Consider the following 11,163-nt stretch of genomic DNA (forward strand, 5'->3'; position numbering starts at 1 on the left):
ATGTCTGATTACCTCTTGGTCTTTTTAACAGGTCCAAGCTTTCAGTAGAGAATCCGAATAAGAGAGTGCTAATGCCTAGCAGCCTGACTTTGTCTGTCCATCCTCATGGCTCCTGCTGCTGCCCTGTGCTGTGTCCTGAGCCAAATCCTCGTGGCCAACAGCACTGGAGATGCTGCTCTCAGAGAAGAACAGCGCTGCCTCCTTACCTGCTCCAAGCTGCCCACCAGCCTTCCAGGGGCTCAGTTCAACAGACTTTTGGGACTTTTTGAACTCAATATGGCTACACCAGTTTTAGCTGGTGGTCAAAACTGCCCTATGGCTTTTAGAAATTGTAGACGAAACAATAATGTTTCTGGGATGGGAGGCTGAGCTGGGCCATGGAAAGGAGAAAAGGTGGGGCAGGAGGGCAGGTCAGACCTCTAGTTTCTGCTGCCATCAGCAATGCTGGAGAGGTGGGATGAATGACCGCTGCTTTGGGGTGGTGGCTGTCCTTCCTCAAAAACGAGTGATATTCTTTCTCTGTGTCTTCACCTCTTCCTCCTTGATGGTGGCAGTGGCAGCCATGCTGGCTCTCCAGGAACCTCGTGCACGTGAAAGAGGCAATAATGCTACGGCCAGCTTGTTGCACCCAGAAATTTGCTCACTGTGCCTAAGCCGAGGTTGTCCTGCTTACCAGGTGGGAGAGGGAGGCTTTGTCCAAACTGGACATCTGCCACGGTCATACCTAGGCATGACCAAAGTGCAACTAGGCTGCATTTGTGCAAAGCTATGTATGTTTTTCCTTTTAGACAAGGAGGGCTGCTGTAACATTTTAGCCTTGCTTGAAGGAGAGAGTGGGATTTTGAAGACGTTGGGGTTGTTTCTTGCCTAACGCCGTGGCTGGTAACAGCTTTATCAGAACCTGTGACTGGGGACTGAGGTCAGTGCAGTGACACAGTTTGGCCAGGCATGGGGCAGAAAGGCTCCAGCTCAGTCCTGTCCTGTTTACGGGTTGTGTCTTGCAGGTCCAACAGCTGTAGAAACATTATTTTAATCACTAGTTTAAGAAGATATCTCTTGATACATCCAGGGAGTAGATCTGTTGAGGAAGCAGGTGTCAGTTTTCCATAGTTACTTTTAAGAGCCAAATTGTGCTTTAGTGCTGATTTTTAGTTTTAAGGCAATATTGAGAATTTAAAAACTCTTCTTTTAATTTTTTTTATTTTATTTTTTATTTGATCCAGCTGGAGCTTGTACTTCCTCTTTAACTTTTTCTTTTATTATTTAAAATCCTTAATTATCCGAGACAAAATTGGTAAGGAAATCTGCAGAATCTAGGGATTCCACAGAGCTCTCTCTATAAACACTCAGGCTATTCACTGTTGCCAAATAGACATGTGCCAACTATGAAACACCCACCCACTCTCTCCTTCTGCCGCAGCAAACTAATAAGCGCATTGATTACATTCATTTAAAGAAAAACACTGCTCTTTTAATCTTTACATTCCGCATGCTTTAGATTTCTGATTACGAGAGATATCCTGTTTATCACACATCATGTGGTGAAAAAGCTACTTGACACACCTCAACGCATTAGATATTTTAAAAGAATATTTTATAGGGTACCAGCAAGTGGTAGTAGGAGATAATTATCATTTCCTGCAAGCTGTTGTTGTACTATTCGCAAGATGAACAAGAGATCTCTTAAATGTGATTTTTGTAAAGGTCCCTTAAATGCCTTCAGTCCCCCAGACAAAAATGTTCACATGCAGTTTCTCTCTTCCTTCCTTCTCCTCTCCCCCTTTTCCCCCCAAAAAGCCTGGAAGAACTTTTTTATAATAATATGAGACAACCACATGATGCCAATTTCGCTGCTCTATAGAAATCAGTTGTTAAGAATGACAGTTATATGTAGGTGCATATTTATATGTATATATAAATGCAAATGCAAAAACATATGGATGTGTTGAACATGCATTGATAAAAAACATAGTGCATATTTAAGCCAAACTTGAAACCCACCTTTTTAAAGAGTTGAACCACTTTGTTGAATTGAAAACTAGCAGGAATGTCCCAAGTTAGGTTCTAAATTGTTTCCAAACCTTCCATGCAGGTATATGTACATATGTACATAGACAAGCTCGCTTTCCTCCAGCAGACCATTCTAGAAGCCACTCACTAAACCCCAGGGCCATGGCACAGGCCACTGGTGCTCCCTGGGGTCTGCACCCAGCCAGGTCTCCTGGCGGCACTGATGCAGGGAGGGGATACAGGCAGGTTCCTGGTCGGGCAGCTGGTGCTGGATGCCAACTCCATGCACCAACTCCATGCAGCTCAGAAGCGAGCAACAAACTTGTACCAAGGCTGTGGAAAACCTTGCTCCATATCCTCCTCTGGGCCCGTTTTGAGTTTACTGCAGTGAATTTTGGATCCCGGCATTCGGCACACCTGAGCTGCAGTGAGATGCTGGCCAAGGCACTGCTGGTACCCTAAAGGCAGCTGGCAATGCCATTCCCAGTTTCTAAAGCTGCTGAGGCTCCCAACCATGTGGAGAGGCTTCTACAGCCTCTTGAAAAACACCTCAAACCTAGTATCTCGGACTATGTTTTTAAAGTATTTACTATTCAGTCGGTTCAGATGTCCGAGCATGACTCCTGTTCGGGACACAACATTTCCCTTGTCCTGGCTTAGGGCCAGTCTCCGACTGATGCTCAGTGGGAGCCGTGTCCCGCTCCGTCAGAGGTCCTGTCGGTCCCCGACTGAGACCATGGAGGGTAAAGAAGAAACACAGGAGCTGGTTCTTGCCCTCTGCTCAAATTCAGGGATAACGAATACACAGCTGGTGTTCTTTACTTCCAAAGAGAAAGGCGAGCCTTGCTCTCCCAGCCCGGCTCTCCTGGTTTCTTTCAAATGTCTTATTTCCCCACTGCAGTGATGATGCAATTGTAACAAAAACATTTAAAGCAGTTGTTGGTAATGATTGCCATAATCTAGTGCCAGCCTGCAGTTTTTAACAGGAATTTCAGAAAGGACCCGGCAAGTGCTGCTGGCCAGAGAGTGCCCGTGGAGATTCAGCTGAGTGCCCAAACCGGTTCTCAGGAACAATCCGTAGTGCAGTCGACAGGACAAGTACAGTGGGATGGGGAAACAGCCCTTCTGCAAGTGTTATACATGAACATAAACTAATAACAAATGATGCTCTGCGAGTCAGTGAGAAAAGTAACTGTGCAGCTCCCAATGAGCCTTAAAAACTCGATTTTGGAGCCTGTAAGGGAGATGTGAGGGTGCTGTAGAGTAAGGCAGAATGTGGAGGCAAACTCCCTGGCATTACAGTCTGCTTCTTCCTCTTGCATTAAACTGACAGATTTGGAGGGATGGGGAGGGTGTCTATATGTTATATATGGAAAATAAAATACCCAGAATCTAAGTAATGAACCAGAATCCTGATTAACTCCTCTCGCTTCAAATACCACACTTCTGAACAGGGCCTATGGCCGGATGCCTGCCGCGTTCACCGACCGGCAGCGTCGCGCAGCAGTGTCAGTGAGAGTGCTCTGCCATGACAGTGCCGTGTTTCATTTCCAAGTCTCACTATTTCACACCCCTGAAGCTCCTGACCAGACCTTAACTTTTAGCCTGCCAGTGCCCCCGAGAGCTCGCCGAGGGATTAAATCACATCTAAGGATGCAGCGGGAAGCTGCCTGTAGACTCCTCGGCATCAGCCTTTGCAGCACGTCTACACGCAAGAAGTGTCCTGTGCTGGCTCTGACAGTACAGCTTTGACTTTCTCTTTTGCACAAAGGAGAGGGTACCTGCAGGTAGCAGAGAAATCTGTTGGGATCTGTGTTGTCTTTGCCACCGAACTTCAATATTCGGGACTCTGAACTCGATGCTGTGTGCTACAGTGACAGCGTGTGGAGACTTGTGCATCTTGTCAAACCAGTCACTGTAACCCAAATAACGTGGAGGCATGAGGCAGTGTGAGTTCTTAAAATTGTGTCTGCTCATTCCTCACCTGCAGGTTGCACTCCAGTGCGAGCTTTAGGATTAAAATTTGTCTGAGGTCAGAAGTCCTGTCTCCACACCGTGCAACTGTACTGCTATGGCTGAAGCAGGACTGATGTTTCCACAGCTTCTCGTTCTTCAGGCTAGTTAGTGGCTGTTCATATTTCTCAGTACAAGCACATATCCTCAGTTACCGATTCATTTTGCTAGTTACCTTTAACACAACTATTTATTATTGGCCAAAACCGCGAATACTTCTAAAAAATATATCATTTTCCCCCTTTGCTCTGTTGGCCTATAAGTGACTAATGTAAATTGAATTTTTTGGTTAAACCCAGCTAACAACAGATATTAGAATAAAACTATGTGGTTTTTTATTCCATATATGAGCAATCTCTATAGCTATTCTGACAGACTTTTAAAGGCAGCATTTACTAAGACTGCTTCCTAATATTTTGACTGCTAACTAGGTTTTTTTCCCCTAAGAATAGCTTTTCTAATGGAACAATTCAGAAAAAGCACTATCATCATATCAAAATGTACTGTGACAAGGACTGTTCAGCTTTACTTTCCGGCATTTAATGTATTCTCAGCTCTTCACTGCGGCTGGGAAGGGTGACTTAAAGCAGCCAATATTCTAGAGAAGCAGTTGAAAGAACTTTTTGTAGCAAGAGATTCAGGAAAAATTGTAGCAAATCTTCTCTCACTATTTTTCTACTGTTTTTAACATATGTGTGCATTTCTGTCTGACATCTTCCCTCAGAAGTAGAAGACACCATCTGAAGACTCCTATAATTCACCTCTGCAAAGCCTCCATAGACTTTCCAAGAATTAGTAAAAATCATCTCCATCCTTGGAAAGAAGGGAGCAACCAGCTCACATAGAAACCCCAAATACAGAAATCATGGCTGACAATAGAGGTATTTTGTTTGTAAAACCTAGTTTGCTTCCAGAAACTTAATTGCTTGTTGTCTGAATATGAACTACTTCATTATGGGCTTGGATATATGTCACAAATAAGGAACTTGTAAAGCTAAAGAGTACCCTGAATTTTCAAGTGCTGATGAGAAGTCCGCTATAGGTATCAGCAGAAGTTGTAAAAGCCTTTCTCTGAGTCTAAAGGACTTGGAAACAGATGAAAATACAAATTTATGCTGTAGAACCTTGTTCGTCTCGTCATGTGTTTTTGCTGCTGTTTCTGTTGAGACTTTCTGCTGTAGTGATCCTTACAGGCAGGATTCCCAGAAGGCCTAAAACCTTTCAGATCTTATTGCTTATACAATTTCTTTCCTTGACAGAACAATATGAAATAGTTGACCTTGCCCAGAGCAATGCCATTAAAGCTAAACAAGACGACACTTGTACTGTGTCTTGGTCAGAAGCTGTCTGAAGCACTTTCTGAGTTCTTGTGGAACAGGAAGAAAAATTTCAGGCAATTGAAATACATATGATGCTAGGCAAATAATGTTTTTCTTATTTTAATATGAATTTATGAGTATATTAATATGTATGTTTAGCATGAAGAAATGGAGCGGTTTATAGGCAGAAGTTAATCTTGAAATTTTTAGTTGTTACACAGTGAATGAAATTCAGACTTAGATATTTTGAAGAACCTTTGTTTGAGGATCTACTAATGTGCTCTGGGCTAACATCTGAGCTTGTCAGGTGATCAACGGAGGCCTGTCAGAATTCTTTCTCTCTCATATCAAATGTTGGAGAATAGACAGAGCCCCACTGACATTAGCCACCACCTAGCAACTGCACTTCAGTCAAGGTGAACGGGGAGCCAGAGAAGGCTGACACAGGCCAGTGGGGAAGGGGAGCACAGAGCAATTTTCTGAATTGAACACAAGGAGACAAAAATGAATTTTTGACAGACAATAAATCTAGTCTTCCTTTTTTGCCTTTACTCAGGAAGGAACTCTGCACACTTTACGTACAGGTTCCATTCATGCAGCCTTTGTATCCACACACTTAATTGGGCAAATATTTTCAAGTCCTGGTTCTCTTCACCTCCTTCTCCCCAGTGCCCCTGAATTGATGCCTCAGGGGTAGATGCCAGCATTGCTCCTGTTACGATGCCTGTGCCCTCCAGTGACAGTGTATTTAAGGAGGGAGGTGCTGCAGCCCGTTCATGAAACCCTGCAGACAACATGGGCAATGCCTTACTTTGGGCAGAGTATTTCTTGCCTGCCCACTGGCTAGGTGGAGCTCATTTGCTTCAGTTCTCCTGTGTGCTTGCACAGGATGGATAGCACTGAGGAGGGGGAATCATGGAAACGTAGAATCATGGAATCATTTGGCAGCCCAGAAAGCCAACCATATCCTGGGCTGCACCAAAAGGAGCATGGCCAGCAGGTCGAGGGAAGTGATTCTGCCCCTCTACTCTGCTCTTGTGAGACCCCACCTGGAATACTGTGTTCAGCTCTGGGGTCCCCAACACAAGAAGGACATGGAGCTGCTGGAGTGGGTCCAGAGGAGGGCCACGAAGATGATCCGAGGGTTGGAACACCTTTGCTATGAAGACAGGCTGAGAGAGTTGGGGCTGTTCAACCTGGAGAAGAGGAGGCTCCGGGGTGATCTTATAGCAGCCTTCCAGTACTTAAAGGGGGCCTACAGGAAAGCTGGAGAGGGACTTTTTACAAGGGCGTGTAGTGATAGGACAAGGGGCAATGGATTTAAACGGAAAGAGGGCAGATTAAGATTGGATATAAGGAAGAAATTTTTCACTCTGAGGGTGGTGAGGCAGTGGAACAGGTTGCCCAGAGAAGTTGTAGATGCCCCATCCCTGGCAGTGTTCAAGGCCAGGTTGGATGAGGCTTTGGGCAGCCTGGCATAGTGGAGGGTTTCCCTGCCCATGGCAGCGGGGTTGGAACTAGATGATCTTTGAGGTCCCTTCCAACTCTAACCATTCTATGATTCTATGATTTACATTGGAAAAGACTTTAAAGACCATCGAGTCCAACTGTTAACCTAACACTACCAAGTCGACCAGTAAACCATGTCCCAGAGTGCCATATCTACATGTCTTTTAAGTACCTTGAGGGATGGTGACTCAGTCACTTCCTTGGGCAGCCTGTTCCAGTGCCTGACAACCCTTTAAGTGAAGGAATAACTTCAAAAACAGGATTATTCTTCTTTCTGGGTCACCTTTTCCCATGATGTACTAGCTGTTGTGTATTATCCCCTGTAGACCAGAACCTCACTAGGCTGGAGTGCCATTCGTGGCACACTTCCCATCCTGGAAACTGTAGTCAACACAGAGGGCTCTTTGTCCCTAAGTACACATGAGTGCTCAATTGAATGTGCACTCTTGTTTAATATTTAACAAAGCACATTGAGTTAATGACTAACGTTTCATTATTGCAGGAAGCTTTCAGTACCAAAAGGTTAAAACTGGTTCATTTGAATATTGCCCAAGTATCTTTGCCCTGTCAGTTGTTTTTTTTTTCCCTGAAGTTAATTTGCTATTGTTGAGATAAAGTTTGACAAGCAGTGAGTAAAATGCAAGGCAGGTTTATGGGGGTCTGTTTCCATGACATAATTTTACTGGTATTTAGCAGGTTGGATTTTACTCAGCTGAGTACTTAATTTGCATGGGCCCTTATTCAGGAATGAAAAGCCATTTTTGAGCACAGGCCATCTTCTGGTACAAATTATTTGCATCAGAGACAAAGGACTTGGGGGAAAGTGATAGAAAAGTGGGCAGAGTTAATGGAGCTAGAAGAGGTTACCAGAGCTACCAGAAGAGACTTGCTATGCATTCACACAGGTAGGGGAGTAGGCTTAGGAATTACTGTTAAATATAAAATCACAGTGGCTGAGTACTAGTAAAGCACCATGGAAACAAGTTTCTGCTATAATGACATTAATGATATAAGCTGCTTGTGACATGTGGTGATAAAAATGGAGAAAAAAAAGTCTAAGAAAAAATGCCTCCATGTTACTTACTTTGGTTATACTGAACTCTCAGTTCTTTGAATGATTTTTTTCAGTGAAAAGCAGATTTCTAGTAAACTAGTTCACCACATCTTTTTCTGTTTAGTTTGTTGAGAAGAGGAACACGCATCAAACCCGCACAGCCTCTCTTTGCTGCTTTCCTACACGGGAACAGTTTGTGAGGTTGGCTTCTGAACCTTGCAGGAAAAACAGGGCTGTTGCAAATTCATTGGCCTTTTTTACCCCATAATCACTGTAGTGACTTTTTCACCCCACGGCAGAGCGTAATGCTAAATGTTCACCTCTGGCTTTGTAGCACTGGCATTTTTAGCACAACTGCGTCTCAGGTCTATGTGCTCCAGTTGCCTTTTGAACAGATTTGGATGCTTTTTATTCAGAATCTTAAATTCAAATATATTTTTTGCGTCTGATTAATTAAAAACCTAGACAGCTTCACCTCTCTGGAAAAGAGATGTATCTTAATACCAAGAAAAAGGCAGCTGGAGAGGCTTTGCTTTTGCGATAATGTGCTTTTTTTTTTTTTCTTAACTAGTTCATTATACAGTTTCTATATCAACTCTTTAAATTGAGTAAACTTCTTTTTTCTAAATAATCTAAATTAATTTTTTTTCTAAATGGTTTTTCTGAAGCCATGTAAAAAAAGATGGCTGTTTAAGTAAGACTTGCTTGCAACTGAACCCAAAATGTTGATAAATTCAGGTACTTCCAGGTTACATACTCGTTTAGTAGGTAAGATAGAAATGAAGCTTCTTTACAGCTTTCAATTTGAACAGTCTGATCTCCTTTGAGCATTGGTAGGGAGAGTATCTGGGAACCAGATTGAGAACAACTACGTCTGTGCACTAGTATGAGGGATCTAATTTAACTGGCATCAATTAATTTGACCCACTTGCAGACTTCTTAGTCCTAGCACAATAAAGTTTAAAGTTCTTTTAAAGATATTTTTGTAGGCCTTCAAGCAGCCTATTAGATGTTCTTGCGATGGAGTGATGCTTCTGCCCCAGGAACGTGTCTCTGCAGTGTTAGAGTGAAGGGAGAATTATTAAACTCCTTCTTCCTCCAGAAACAAATCCAATTTTCTTTGTGTTTACTTTGCAGTCCAAAGCTGGAAACGTTCCCTCAAATGGTTCTCAATGGCTCCCTACGTGTCTTTCAAGCACAGTAAATAGCTTAAAAATCAGCCTCACATTTTTCATGTTTCAGGAGTCCGGAGAACTTTGTGGTAAAGTATATTTTATCTTGCATTGCTCGAAGTACTCAGAGGGACTACTCTCTTCAGGAAAAAACACTGACTGCTCTTATGCAGGTGACCTTCCCTTCTCAAGTCCGGGTCATTATCCCCCGTAGAGCAAAATCTCCATGACCATTATGAAAGCACTGTAACATCTCACTGCTTTTCTGTAGAACTGCTTTACTAAATCAGGATTTCTGTGCATCTCAGCATCAAGATCCTACAAAGAGGTCACCCCTCTTATTATGAGATTAGACCAAAAATAGGTGTGAGGAAGTATTTTTGTAAATGTGCTCTAATTCATCACAAGGCATTATTCTCTAAGACCTAGTGAACAAGATATTACGGGATTGACCTGATTTCATTCCTTAGAATCAAAGACTGGTTTGGGTTGGAAGGGACTTTAAAAATCATCTTATTCCAGCTCCCCTACCATGGGCAAGGACACTTTCTGCTAGATCAGGTTGCTCAAAGCCTTATCCAGCCTGGCCTTGAACACTTTTGGGGATAGGGCATCCACAACTTCTCTGGGCAACTGTTCCAGTACCTCATCACCCTCGATGTAAAAAATTTCTTCCTTATATCTAATCTAAATCTCCCCTCTTTCAGTTTAAAGCCATTGCCCCTTGTCCTATTATTACACTCTCCAGCTTTCTTGTGGGCCTTCTTCAATATCATCCTTTTTTTTTTTGGGTAGCTTTTTCCTTCCTTATTACATCAGCGTATCCCTGCTTCTGGTGCCATCTTGTCATCTCTGACTTTAAAAAGCAAAGCACGTATTTTAGCAAGTCTCCTCAGAACAGGGTTAGGCTGCCAGGCAAAGTACATGTATATAAACTGAAGAAGTCCGTATTGAGCATCATGGTGAATGCACACCTGGAGCCAAGACACTGCTCCCTATTTCGATGACCAGGGAACAACCATTCACTCACACCCTCAGGGCCTCTTCAGGAGAGACACTAAGGAAGCGGAGACCAAAAGGTACACCCACAGTGGAGCCCACACCTCCTCTGCTACAAAGACACATACAATGAAAGGTTTCATTTCAATAGACATCTCGCCTTTCAATCGACTGCCTCAAAAGACAGACAGCCCGGAGGTCATGGCTCAGGGACGCAGCGACTCCCGCGCCAGGGCAGCAGCTGCTCCTGGATGCAGGCAGTGAGGTGCGGGAGAGCTTCTCTTATGGTGCCCACAGCTCCCTGTGCCGTAGGAGGCCAGACGGTGCTCCATGCGGTGCTGAAGCCTGAAGCAGCGCTGGAGTCTCTTTGCGCCATGGATCTGAAAACATTCGCCCGTTGGCATTTTTCAGCGCAAGCTGACACAGGAGGCGTTGCTAAATTTGTGTCAAATGCCAACACTTTCTTGTCTCCGAAGGTTCTTGCAACGCTTAACTCCATGTACCCTGCAGAAAAAGAGTTTCTGTGTTGTGTCTCATCCTCTGAAACAGATTTCCTCAGAAGATTAGTGCTTTTTTTTTTTTTTAACCTTTTCGTGTCTATTTGACTATGAAAAGCCCAAAATGTTGCAGGAGACCTCAGAAGCCACTAACACTTTCCTTGTGTGAAAGTAGACTCTCTCCTTGCCATGTGATCCACTCCTTGACCTTTCACTCACTGAAAATGGAGAACTTTGTAGTGCTGAGTAGCTATGTAGAGTTACTTACCACAAGGTATTTTGTAAGTTTACCTCTCTGGATCCTAAATCAATGTAATACTCTTCCCAGAGTCCTTCTGGTTTGAAAATTCTCTACTTATGTGTCTCGTTGTAGATGTTGTTTTCTGCTGTTCCTGGGTGTATCTGAAGTTTGCTAAACCTCTTTTAATTTTGGCTGTTTCCATACTTAGGATGTTGATACACTAAACTCAAAATTTTAAAAATGAAATTAAAAGGACTAAGGTGCCAGTGCAAATAGATTTTAAAAATAAACTAAGTGGACTACTTTGACTGAGTAATTGTGACAGCAGTGGTTTGTAACGGAGAGTGTG

The sequence above is a fragment of the Tauraco erythrolophus genome, chromosome 1 (genome assembly GCF_009769465.1).
Source record: "Tauraco erythrolophus isolate bTauEry1 chromosome 1, bTauEry1.pri, whole genome shotgun sequence".
NCBI lineage: Eukaryota > Metazoa > Chordata > Aves > Musophagiformes > Musophagidae > Tauraco > Tauraco erythrolophus.